The 13784-nt window shown below is 38.6% G+C and overlaps 1 protein-coding gene and 1 pseudogene across 1 annotated transcript in view; both read left to right on the plus strand.

Moving 5' to 3' along the window:
* The window catches only part of Dpyd (dihydropyrimidine dehydrogenase), an 837903-nt gene that overhangs the window by 293953 nt on the left and 530166 nt on the right, over positions 1-13784 (plus strand). The window lies entirely within an intron of this gene.
* Positions 8933-9394, plus strand: LOC121830308 (translation machinery-associated protein 7 pseudogene; annotated as a pseudogene).

Genomic DNA, 13784 nt, shown 5'->3' on the forward strand with positions numbered 1-13784 from the left:
CGTTTGTCATTAATTTTGTATCTCATATGTATAGTGTCAGTACTGAAGCTACTTCACATGTATCACACAAATCCACTGCCCTGAGGAAGTCCAGGTTAAGGGTTTTAACTCATATCCATGTATTTATTAGCTAAAGAATGATTTTAAGGCAATTTGTAAGCAAATCCACTCCTCTGATGGTTATACTGTATACACCTTTTCCCATGGAGGAAAAACCCAAGGAATAAGCTAAGATTTCTTCACCCATCCCAACAGCCACACTCTCACCACCCTCGCCCTTGGCAGGAAGACATGTCACATTTGGATGGGTCACTAAAGAAAAGGCTTATTGTTCACTAGGGACCTGAAAACAGGCCATGGCCTTTGGAGAAGGGAGGCCAAGGAGGAAGATGGGGAGGACTACTAAAACCCTACCCTGTATGGTAGAGCCAAGAAAAAAGAGCAGAATCTTCTAAGGATCTGCTAAGGTCTGCAACCTCCCTAATAAGTAGCCTGGCCTGAGGCTGAGCCTCAGTGTTTTTTCTCCTCAGAGGCTTAGACTCCTCTTCACTGGCTCTTCCAGTGTTTTGAACACCCCATCTGAGTAAAACAGAGCATGGGATGAGCACATCCTTCCTCCCTGGATATTTGCATTTTAAGTCTTTTATCTCTAGCCATAGATTGAAGGGCTTTGGTTCCAGTTAAAGGAATTTCAAGCAATTGCAAGTAGATGGATGAGATTAGATTGGGTCCTGAGGGGCTTGTCTTTGTCCCTAAAAATCCTGGTATTGTCAGTTACACAGGATCCAGACATGAATAGGCTTTGTTCTGACACCATTCTGTAAGCTTTGTGGAAATGCGGTGCCTACTGTGGGCACCAGTGTCAAATACTGAGGAATGTCCCCTTGCCTCTATCCTTCCATTTTATTCTTTGAACCTTCTGAGACATCTATTGGCATCTTTCACATGCTTTGTCTCCTGGTTTGCAGCATCTTCTTCTGCCTCACCAGTGAATTCACTGGTCTCATGAGTAATTACCACTTTGCCATCTTCAGAGCACGTCTAACCTCTTCAGTTATTTTTTTATCTCAATGTTTATATTTTAGTTCTATTATTTTATAGCAATGATTTTTTTAAATGTAGTTTCTCTCTTCTTGTGTCACTGTTGTGTTTTTTAGAAAAACATTTACCATGTCATTTTCCAGTTTAATACTGACATACTGGTTTTAAAATTTCTGCCACATTCTACAATTTAATTATTTTTGTGAGTTTATGATTCAAAAACGGATGTAGTTCATAGTTTTGTTGTGGTTCATAGATGTCACAGCTGGCTAAGACTGCTTACTTGCTTCTCTCCCTTAGCAGATTGCACCTGATTTTCAGGTACAATGGAAACTAGACCAGAGGAAAGAGTCTTTTAGATGAGATCCTGTTTGAATCATCTGGTTTTTGTGTTCTAAATATGTGGTGTCTTCAGCAATGGGCTACCCCCCTCCCCTGAAAGCCAACCATGGGCAGCATCTATATTTTATGTTGTTTTGGGAGTCACTTGGACTACATGAACAAGCCATTTGAAAGGAGATTTCTCTTGCCTATCAGGCTGATTTTTAATGAAACTTAAAAATATGTGCTGCTTTTTTACTTACATATCTGTCCTCATCTCTGTGGCCCACTCCTTGACTAGTTGTTCTGTCTCTTTAGCCCCTCCCTTTCTGTGGTCCTGAGTCAGGGTGTTGATGGTCTCAGAATCTACCTTCTCAAAACAATGTTGGCCTAAAGACTGCTTTAACCTGTAGGTCTATTGAGAAGGTTCTGTATCCGTAATCTGATACACCTAAATTCAAAGTACAAACTTTGTCTTTTCACAGTAGAGGGAACTCCACACTTGTGATGGCAAGTCAATACCAAACTGCAGTCTCATCAACAAACTTTCCTAAAATGTCTACATCCAGGCTTAGTCATTTCCCCTGTGGTGAAGGATCACCAGTCTAAATGCTTGAGTTTTGCTTCTCTTTTATAAGCTCATCTTCATGCAAAGATTAAGGTTTTTTTTTTCTTCCTTAAGCTCAGCCCAGGTGAAGTGAGATGATGTCTAAAGTAAACAGCAATAAAATCAAAGTTGTAATAATCCTTTGTCTTGGTTGCCTTTTGTTAGCATAATTCACAGGCTCCCATAGACAAAAACTTAGAGGATGGAGGAAAATTTTCCATTCTTACATGCTAATAGCATATCTGACAGTGTCTACAACAGTGAGTGGACAGACATCTTGGTTTGGTTAATAATGAAAAGACTATTCCCATTGTCTCTCATGGTCTATGGCCCCCATCTTGAAATGATATCATATTCTAGTTAGCAATTTCACTCCTAAGCTTTCAGGGAGACACTAGTTCAAGCTACCCATCTCAACTTTAGTGCCCTTTACTTAGTAGAAGTTTTAGTATAATTTACTACCCTGCTTATCTATTTCATGTCATGGGCCAGATAATCTTGACCTGTTTGGCCATCACTTGTTTGTGTGTTTGTTTGTTTGTTTTGACTTTTTCATTTACACAGTTTGTTCTGACTTTCTTATTTAACTTAAGGTATAGCTGACATGGCCTGCCTTGACCCACAATAGCTCAAAAGATATTTGACTTCAGTTCAGCTTGACTTTCAAGAACCTTAAATATTTTTCTTGGAGGTCCCAAATCAAAAACTTTGTAATTAGTAAGAAATCAAAGAAGGTAGTATGACTTGTACAGATTTGATGGAGTTGAAATTATGTGTTGGAACAACTTCTACTTTTTCTAGCTGGATAGATGCTAGGAATAGCATTCTTAGTAGTGTGTATTCTATCTCTATCCTTAGGCTCTTAAAGACCATCTGAGATTAATTAGCAATTGCACAAACATTCAACATTCTCAAACAGTTTTGAGTATTTTCACCTTAAAACAGTCAATCCTCCCATGCAAAAATATGATGTTATAGATTATAATATGAAGGTAATGTCATCTATAAGTATGTTTTAAAAAAATCTAGAGGCTATAATTTTGCCCAAAGCAACAAGCAGCTATTTTTTAAAAAAAGGTTGCATCCCACACTTCTGTAGTACTCAAACTTGTAAAAATCAGACAGTAAAGTTGGGACCATTGTTTGGCTTCAAACTTCTCCAGTGAGAACCAAAATAATAATGATAAATAGCCATGTCCCAGTATGACTAATAGTCCAAGATGGGCTTTTAGCATGCTGTATATCTTAAAATACTTTGTGAAGCTCATCCATGCTTGTGTTTTTGAACAAGTTCAGATAGATATCTGTAAGATCTGCAAGCAGCATGACTAATTATCCCTAAATGCATTTATCATTAAACAAACCTCACAGGAGACAGAACGATTGTTTATTTTAGCAGTATAAGACTGGGGATGGTAGATCGCTCTAGAACATGGGATTACATTGCCAGAATGGCACTATTTATTAAGCTATGATAACGCTAATGTTCCTCTTTGATGTATAGCATGTGCGACTTCAGCTGAACTTGTAGAGAGCCTTAAGGATGTTTCATTGAACATTTAGTATGGCAGCCAGCCAGAATACATTTAGCTTAAGCCCAGATGACGGGCTGGTAATGAGGTAGTGATTGATGACCACAGCTTCCTTATGAAAACCTGCTTGATATGCTGGGGGGGATGCATTGCTGACGCTTTTCATTTCCCTCCCTGTTCTATTAGTTATTTTTACTGTAGAAGTTACATGGACTTGGGCTTATGCATTCTTGGTATCACTTTTAGATTACAATCGAACTGTGGTGTGGAATTTTAGAAGTCCAGCCCTGTGGCTATATTTATGTATAATTCAAATCTCAATTTCAAAGGAGTCTTTAAAAATCACTTGAAAAAACTGGAAATGTCTTATCCATAAAATACTCTAATATTCTTATTTTGCATCTTTTTAATGTTATAATCCTTCTGACTTCTTTCTTCCCACCCCCCATGGTGTGAGGAAGCTCTTCTCAGCCTCATAACTTTAAAGGAAAAAAAAAAACAATTGTCCAAATTATTAAATACAAAGACCCTATTTTCAATTCTTCACACATTTTAGTGGTGTGCATGTTTGTATCTTTTCCTGAATAAAACATGGAAACATTATTAATTCATGTCTATTTGTATATACGAAACCGCCCTGTCTTCATTGCGAATGGAATGTTCCTTTTTGCCTCTAATCTACGTCTTTGTTGCCTTATGCATTTGCTGTCTTCTGTGTCCACATCAATCACTTCCCACATTGGTTTCACAGAAGCCCTGGTGATTAGAAAACGCCACTTTCCAGAATGACCACTCTGGGTGCCTACTGACCTGGGCCAAGGTGGAGAGAAGGCCCTAGATTAACATTTCACCCGCAATAAATCTTGCTTGTTGAAATGCCAACAACAAATAGCGTTTCCCAAGACTGACAAGAGAAAATAAACTACCCGTCTGTCCGCTTTGATCCTGGCTGGCTGGGCTTTCAATTTTATCTGTCAGAAGAGAGTCTGTGCCCTTTTGTTGCCTTGAAGCCATCATTCTTCTGGGGTTAGAGTGACCCAATGCTCAAAACTCCTGCTCACAGACCATCCTTGGAGCTGCTCAAGCAGCATAAGTTTGAAGCGATAGGATACCCAGCTGAGAAACCAAGGAGCCACATTTTGTATGGCTGTATGAGAAACTCGTTCTGTGAGGATATTTTTGTGGTTGTTTCAGGAACTCTCATGTCTTCAATTATTTAAGTTATCATATAAGACCTGGAATGAAACAAATGGAGACAATGGAAGTATTAATGTCCCATTGAGGTTTGGCTTGTCTCTCAAAGCCTTTGATAATACTTCCTATTGACAGGCTGTGTAAACAGCAAGAAGTTGTATTGTCCCTATAATTATTTCCTCCTCATCAAAAATAGTAACAGATTTAGTGTTGCACCAAAGTAGAAGACATATCCCTTCCGATTATAGACTTTATCTTTTATTAATAAGTTGCAAACCACTATTACCACCAAAACATACTTTCTTCCTGGAGATAAAGAAAGTTGTTATTAACTTGGAAAAGTTTCCAGTGGCAAAAATTTGACCTAAAATTAATTATTTACAAGTTTCATGGAAAGACTCCCTAAGTCAGTGCTGCAGCTGAGAAACAAAACAGCTTGAAGCTGACAAAACACTAGGCTCTGAGGTCCTGAAGAAGCAGAGGTCCAGGCCCTGACGAGCTTGGAGCTGCAGGAGAGAGAGCAGGGCAGAATACTCAGAGGGAGGAGTGAGCCTCCTAAGAGGGGTCTGGAAGGGTCTAGAAATAGGATAACTGGGAAGTCTGAGAGAAAAGGAGCAGTGGTAAATTGGGCACTGAGAGAGAGAGGGAGGCAGAAAAACCCTATTGAAAGGAGCTTAGAAAGCACAATAGACAATCAAATGGAAGTATATGTTTAGGAGGGATAGGAAAGACTAATCAAAAGATATTTTACAAAAAATTTATGGTGAACTATCAAAATTGTTAACCATAAGAATATTGCATTTTGGTTACATTTAGCATATGTTTTGTTTAATTTGACTCCCACAGCTCCAAGGCTATAGACATTTTACTGTCTCTATTTTACAGGAAAATTGCAAAATGATTTGTGTCGTCACAATGTTGCATAATTCCTAATTTCTAAAACTCAGTAAGTTTGCTAAATATATTGATAGAGGAGGAATGCTCATATTTTATTTATATTTTTGTCTTGAATGGGAGGTGGGGTAATCTTTTAAACAGGTTTGTCAGAAACAGCCTACCTTGGGAGGGTCATTTGTGTACGTTAATTTCATGAGAGTACCAGGTATGACTCAAGAGCTTCAATGATTGGTTAAAGGTGACATGGAAGGAAGTCAGGAAATCAAAGAGATAAGGGATTGGCTTTTGAAAAAAGATAACTATTGTAAAGACTCCTAATAATTTCTAATTTTGCCAATTACTAGGCACACTTTTGAACTTATTAAACATGCCAATCAAAGCAGCTATTCACGAATCTTCAGCCTCATGAGTGTTTGGTCCTTCAGCACACACGTAGCAGCTGGGATTTGAATCCAGGTATCTAGTTTCAGAGACTGAACACATATCCTCTGTGCTTTTTGCACTGCTAATATACCCATAGTCTTACATTAATATTCATAAGCCCTTTCTTTTTTTATATATAGTGAAGTTGTATTTCTGAATTTCTTGTTCTTCCAGGTATTTTTGCACACATACATATATAACATGTAACACATTTTGGAAATCTATGTGGGACTTGGGTACCATCTCACAAACTGTGACCTGTCTCATCTCATAAAAATTATGAAGAGGTAATATTGTTATCATCGCCATTAGCAAGGATGCTAAGTGGTGCTGAATTTCCTATAATTAACTGTTATTTGATAAGATTGTTTCAGAGCATTATGGGATGCTTTGCTGCAAGATCTAAAACAGCAGGCAGAATATATAGAATGCCAAAGGCATCATTTCTTGTTTTTAACAAGTTTCCAAATAACAGTTTAACTGTTCATGTCTGGGAATATTTTCACTGTCACCCAGACAATAAGGGAGTCACTGTGTATAGTGGATATTATGTGGGGGTATAAAATATATTGAGCAAAGTTGTGGTTATGTTAAAATCAAGGCCTAGGAGGGAGTGATGAAGGCATGTAGGTAATAAACTGAAGGAATGTGGCCACAGATAGGTAGGAGTCACGAGGACATTCAGAGAGTAGGCTAAAGATTACTAAAGCAAATGTATCTTCCTCAACCCGAGAGTAGAGACTGAGCCTCCTGTAGTGTCTGGTGACAGGATGGATAAACCCCCTCTGGATATGGTCCATGAGCATGACCCAGATTTTATTGATATCCACCCTCCCTTTTAGTAGCTATGTAATTTTCATATCCTAAATTTGGCTCAAAAAATGTCTCTGCAATGTGAACCTGTATTTGTAGTATTATTCTCATTATCATAGCAGAGGTACATCTCTTCTCCCTCCTCTATACTCACAATATAGCGTACAAACTGGTTTTGCTAAGGATAGCATCGAAGGTCATTAGCATGTCCCTAAAAGCCCTATATGAGTTTGCCTTATGGACCCAATGTTCTAACCATAACATGATTTACTTTGTGTATCTCATATGATATTATATATAATATTATCTAATGTTTTCAGTGACGTCATGTCACATAACAATCTGGGGATAATATGCAATCCCATGAGGTTATTTCAGCTAGAGAAATGTCTGAGGATTCAATGTCCCATGTGAAGGGAATCTGTGACCTTCAGTGCAATATTTACTGTCAGAAGTGAAGTAGGGATTGTACAAATCATGAAGCTGTAGGCTTGTGACAGGGGACTCCATAAATGGCTACAGTAATGCTCCATCAAGGAAAGCAAAGGAACATACACTTCTCCTGGGAGATGTCCTTCTGTATGTTGTGAATATGCATTGATCCCATTGGTTAATAAATAAAGCTGCATTAGCCTATGGCAGGGCAGAATGGAGCCAGGAGGGAAATCCCAGAGACTGAGAGAAGAAAGGAGGAGTCAGAGGAGAGGATCCAAGCTGCTACCAGGAGAAGCAAGATCTGAGAGAACAGCTAACGCCATGAAGCTATGTGGCAACACATAGACTAAAAGGAATGGGTTGAGTTAAGTTGTAAGAGCTAGCTATCAAGAAGCCTGAGCCATAGAAAATACAGTTTGTAATTAATATTAAGCTTCTGAGCGATTATTTTATAAGTGGTTGTGAGAGCTCAGATGGGAGAGATTTGTTGGGACTGCAGGGCTAAGCAGAGAAACTTCCCCCTACACACTTCCTTACTACAGAAGAATGACCTGGGGAAAACACCTAAATAAACTGAGTTACTCCTGGTGGTAGCCTCATGTTCTTACTGTGCTGTAGAGCACAGAGGACCTGCCAGCATGCAGCACTTCAGATCCCTGGGAGACGAATGTAAGTTCCATGCTTTAATATTTATTATGTATCTAAAATTGTTATCATTGACCCTGAAATTCAGTGTCTTCTGAGTTAAAGCACATGGGATTTATGGAAAAACTCTGAACCTAAAACTTAGTAGATCATTTCCTTGTTCTGTAGACTGTTTTCCATCCATTGGATATACAGAAATCCTAAGTAATGCAGTGGCATTAGGAAATGGAACCTTGAGGGGAGGGTTGAGCTTGAGTCTAAAAGTCTCATGGGGAGACCAGTGTTCCTACAAGAGAAGCTCTGGGGGGCTTTCGGAGCCTGTTATCTATGTATGGAGATGCAAGAAGCTGGTAAACAGCAAAAGGCACCCACTGGAAGTGGAGCATGCTGGCTGCACCTCAACTCACATGTGTAACCCCTTGAACTCTAGGAAATAGTCTTATGTTATGGATCAGCCCCTTGGCCTGTTCTGCTTTGTAATAGCTGCCAGAATCAACTAAAATGCCCCCAAAATGTGTTTCATTTTTTTCTTTTTACTGAAAATAGATTCTTTTCTTATGAACTAGATCCTGATTATAGTTTCTCTTCCCTCTACTACTCCCAGTTTCTCCTTCCCTCCCCTTCTTTCCCCTCCAGACCCTTTCTCTCTATTTTAAAGCTCTGTTTTCATTTGAAATAAACTAAGCATCCTTATATATTTCATTAAGATGCTTGGGGCATGCAAGGCACCAAGAAAATAGGTGACACATAATATATATTTTAAGAATGAAAGTCCCATCCTGACTCTGTTCCCTTTCTGTGTCTTTTCACTTTGACAATTGTCACTCCAACACATGAGGAAGGCATGCTAAGACTTGATTGCTCCCACCTGCGAAAATACTATAAATAATGAATGATACCAATTTCACATTGTGTTGGAAGACTGATACTTATGCTGGGAAATATATGCATCTCGTTCAGAAGCAATAAAAGCAGAGATGTGAGGTTGAAAATGCACCTCAGTTAGACCAAGTTTTTTGTAGAAGCAAAAACCTCACCTCTGGCTTCTTTCTCTGCCACTTGAAGTAAATGACTGCATTCATTGTAAGTATTTACTTCCATATTCATTAAGATGAACAGATAAATTTAAAATACTCCAAACTTGGCCATGTCAGGCCTCGAAGGTGGCAAAAAGAAGCCCCTGAAACAGCCCAAGAAGCAGGCCAAGGGGATGGACGAGGAAGACAAGATTTTTCAAGCAGAAACAAAAAGAGGAACAGAAGAAACTTGAGGAGGTAAAAGCCAAGGCCATGGGCAAGGGACTCCTGGCCACAGGTGGAATTAAGAAATCTGGCAAAATGTAAGCTGTTCCTCATATCTGAGATGATGGTGACCCTCTTCCATTCCTATTTACACATCTGGATTCCCTGCCATAATATCTTTGCCACCTACAGTCAGAATGAAGTGTTATCCTGGAGCCTGATAAACATCTGGATTCCCTACTATAACACCTTTGCCACCTACAGTCAGAATGAAGTGTTACCCTGGAGCCTGTTGTACATTGTAATAAACTTTTGTAAAAATAAAATAAAATAAATAATAATACAATGGCTCATTGTCTCTAGTGTTCAGCAATTCCTACCTCAGCTATGAATTTAAAGTAAACCCAGGCTGAAATCCTACCAGAGCTGTTTCATCTCTGTTGTACTCTGAATTCTGTATCACTTTGAATTAATTAAACCAACTCATTAAAAGGCAAAAAAAAATACTCCAAACTTGGTATATGCCTTCAACCAACGCTTATGTATTCATAAAGTATTTTTTTTTCATATCACAGATAAAGGGATCAGTAAGAAAGAGTGGTCTCTGACTTCCCATTGTTCTCAGTTGGGTAGATACAGGAGTCATGATCACAGACTTTCTCATCATGAATCTTCGAGGTGATTCAAAAAGGCAATGATGTGTTTGTGTGAAAAGATTTGTCATCTTCCACAGCCCACAAGAACTCCCTCCTCCATTTTCTAGTCATAAGCAAGGCTGTCAAATGAGTGCATGAGGCTGTAAATTCAGAACAGGCCATTATTGTTTCATAACTGACTTATTTTGCCAGGATTGTTGTAACAAAACACCACAAATTGGGGGCTGAAACAAAATTTTATTTTCCCACAATTCTAGAAATTGTGACATCAGGGTGTGTGTGTGTGTGTGTGTGTGTGTGTGTGTGTGTGTGTGTGTGTGTGTGTGCTCCTGCACGCTCAGACCTCTCACTTTGCCTGCAGGTGATCCCTTACCTTGTGTGTTCATGCTGTCTATCTGCTGTGTATATCTGCCTTCATTTCCTTTTCCTGTCAATGCACATGTAACAATGGACTCTCTCCAAAGTGACTGTGATTTATATGAATTCTTAAGGATCATCTCTGCAAATATGGTCACTGTACTCTATTCTAAGGTACTGAAGATTGGGGCTTCAACCTATGAATTTGGGAAATATATAACTGGTACTTCTCTGTGCATCTAACATCAATCTGTCAGCATTTTATAACTATTTTTAAGACCATTTTTCCTACTACTATAATCCAGATTCATATAAACAGTAGTTCTTACAGAATGCCATCAGAGTTTTTGTTGTTGTTGTTGTTGGTTTTGTTTTGTTTTATTTCATTTTTGTTATGGTTTGAATGTATCCCTTTATGGTTCACTTATTTAAATTGAAATTTAAAGATTTACTTACTATTTTACATGTAGCTGTGTGTGTTCATGGATGTGAGAGCACTACGGATGTACACGAGCCCATAGGTGCCAGAGGGGGCATTGAATCACTTGGAATTGGAGTGACATGCAGTTGTAAGCTGCCATATATGTGGGTGCTGGGGACTGAACCTGGGTCTTCAGTAAGAGCCTTGCGTTTTCTCAACCGCTGATCCCCCTCTCTAGCCCCATTTGTTCAAATTTTAGCAATAAATATAGAAGTATGAAGAAGCAGGGCACTTGAGAAGTGTTTGGTTGTGAGAACATAGCCTCTATGAATGGACTGATAGCATTTTGGAGGGTTCTCCTGAGTCTAAAGAGAATCTGCTCCTCTTTCCCTTACCTGCATTTACTTCTTTGGTTCTTACTCCATACTGTGATAGACTATCAAGCATCCCTCTGCAGACAGCAGTTAACTAGGATCATAATCTGATGCTTCCCAACATTGGCAATCATAACCCAAACAAACTTTCTCTCATAGACAACCCATTCACAGTGATTCCATTATAGCCGCAGAAAACAGGCTCAGCGAGTCCATATGCCTAGAATCGTCTTTCTTACTAGTTAAAAATATCATTAATAATGATTTTTGATCAAAAGGCTTTAAAATATTATATTATAAAGTTCTGACTATGAGCCCTTGTGAACAAGTGAACACCACAGTATGGCAAACATATTTCTTGTTAATTCTGTAGCCAGTGATCTGTGTTGTACATTAGAAAACCCCTTTCATTGTTTATAATTGCCTACCTCCAACACATTTATAATAGTTTATAATAACCCACCTTTAATGATTAATAACAGTTCATAATTCCCCACCTCTACGGCTCTGAATGAGACCACCTGCTCGTTCCTCTCAGGGAAAAATCGACAGGGATCTCACTTTGACATTTCATATTGCCATCTCCATATTGCTTGACCCTCTGGGACATTGTGCCTAATGTTTATTCTCCTTCACCATCTTTGGCCTTGCTTCTTGGTAGTATCCACTTGCTTCCTGAGTCACTGGCTATGGCCAGTGCCCTTGGACTAACTGCATCCAAGTCCAGTTTGCAGAGAACCTGAATGTCCCCTATATGATGGCACAGTGTCTTGGAAAGTGGTCTTCACTTTCTACCTTGCATTTTTCCTACATTTTGCTCTTTGCCTTATCTTTCTTCTCAGCCTCACTTGTGAAAAACCATAGTTCTTTTTGTGATTCTCTGAAAATGCTGTCCGTTTCACAAGGTCCTTCTACCATCTCTCTCTATCTTGTCTTCCATTCCTGATTTGGGCCACACTGTGAAATGCATAATTTAATATTCATGATGTATCTGGTATTGCATACTCTACTGAAACTTAATGCTATTTAATCTCGTCTTCGTTACTATTTGTTAGTAAGTGTCTTTAAATATTAGAATATTTTAGATGTATATAATTACTAGGAAGATATTACCAATTGGTGTATGCTCCATGCTTCTCTTTTAGTGTTAATCTCATGTTTTTATATGATGTGTTTTATAATTGATGCATTGGTATTAATACTTTGTTACTAACTAACTTGGTGTTTTGCTCAAATTTCCTTTTTTTTTTTTTTTTTTTTGCTTAGTATCCTTTTAATATCTGTGAACTCCAGTCCCATTTTGCACTCATGTTTTTGTGCTCTCCTTGGTTGTTACAGCATCTTGTATTTTGCTTAATTTTAGACTTACTTGATAGTCTAGAAGATTTCATGGCAGGTTCTTAAAATTGTTATTAGCATGACATTTCATAAATGCTCTAAACTTGCCTTGTCGTGACTCATATTAACATCAATCACCTGGCTATAATATTCTGTATTATGATTCTAAATCATAAAGTGTCTGTTTATTCTATTTTTTTCTTTTTTCAGTGTTTGTCACTATGAGTAGGCCATACTTAAGTGAGGCTTGTTCTGCAATTCCTTGAGATCAGGGTAATTATGTAATTACTTCCAATATGCTTGGGTATTTTTCCATTCTGCCTACTAAAAATTGGTATGCTACTGCTACTCAGCTTTCATAACTATGACAAAACTCCTGAGAAAATTATTGTAGAAAGGGAATAGTTTTTATCTTGTCACTTATTTCCAAAGTTTTCAATCATGGTTACTTGGCAACATTGTTTTCACCCTGGGATGAGACTGTATATATGTCAGGGAGCTTGTAATGGAACAAAACTGATCACTCCATGGAAGCTGGAAAGTGGAGAGAGGAAGACGTTGGAGTCCTAATGTCTCCTTCAGGAACACACCCACAGTAGCCTGATATCCTAGGCTCTACCTTCTAAAGGTCCTACAGGCTAGTGAACAAGGCTTCAACACATGGGTCTCTTAAGGGAGACTCCAGATCTAAACTATAGCAACTTGGTTAGCTAAATGTAAATACTATCTTGTTATGCAGTTCTTACAAAAAAGCTTTTGTATTTTTTTGCATTTACAAGTCGAAGATTATAAAAAATAAAATAATCTCTAGAGAGATGGCTTGGATCAGCAGTTAAGAGCACCTACTGCTCTTCCAGAGGCCCCACATGGTTTGCTCCTGAACCCTTAGTGCTCCGGAGATGGAAACAGGAGGGTCTCTGGAGCCTGTTGGCCAGATAGCCACCTGTTAGTAATCCAGTGAGCTCCAGATTCAGGGACAGGAGAGACAATGTCTCAAAAAGTAATTTGGAAATCAATAGAAGGGAGCACCCAGTGTGAATCTCTGGCCCCCATGTACCTGTTCATACTGTGTGCATGTACCCACTCATAAATCACCATAAAGGAGTACATTTATAGCACACAGAGAGAGACAGAAGAGCAAATTTAAAGAGAGTGATGTTTCTATATGTTGGCACACTGAAAAATGAAAAGGCATATACTACTAATGGAAGAAATAATGAACACTGTAAAAGACAAGTGCAGATTTCTGATTTCTAAAATTATAAGCTACTTGAAGTTCAAATGAAGTACTTTTCTTGAAGACCAAATTTACCTAATTTAAGAAGACAAAATGGTTCTCAACAGCATGTGAGGTTTTGCTTGTGGGAAATCTGAGCATATTCAGAGAATCTGGAAACACAAGGAAATGCAGAAATTTGAGACTGGCATCCTGTGTGTCACTTGAAATAGGGACTGGAGCTGAGTGAGACTCTGGGTGAAAATTCTCAAG

The sequence above is a fragment of the Peromyscus maniculatus genome, chromosome 6, assembly GCF_049852395.1.
Source record: "Peromyscus maniculatus bairdii isolate BWxNUB_F1_BW_parent chromosome 6, HU_Pman_BW_mat_3.1, whole genome shotgun sequence".
Taxonomy (NCBI): domain Eukaryota; kingdom Metazoa; phylum Chordata; class Mammalia; order Rodentia; family Cricetidae; genus Peromyscus; species Peromyscus maniculatus.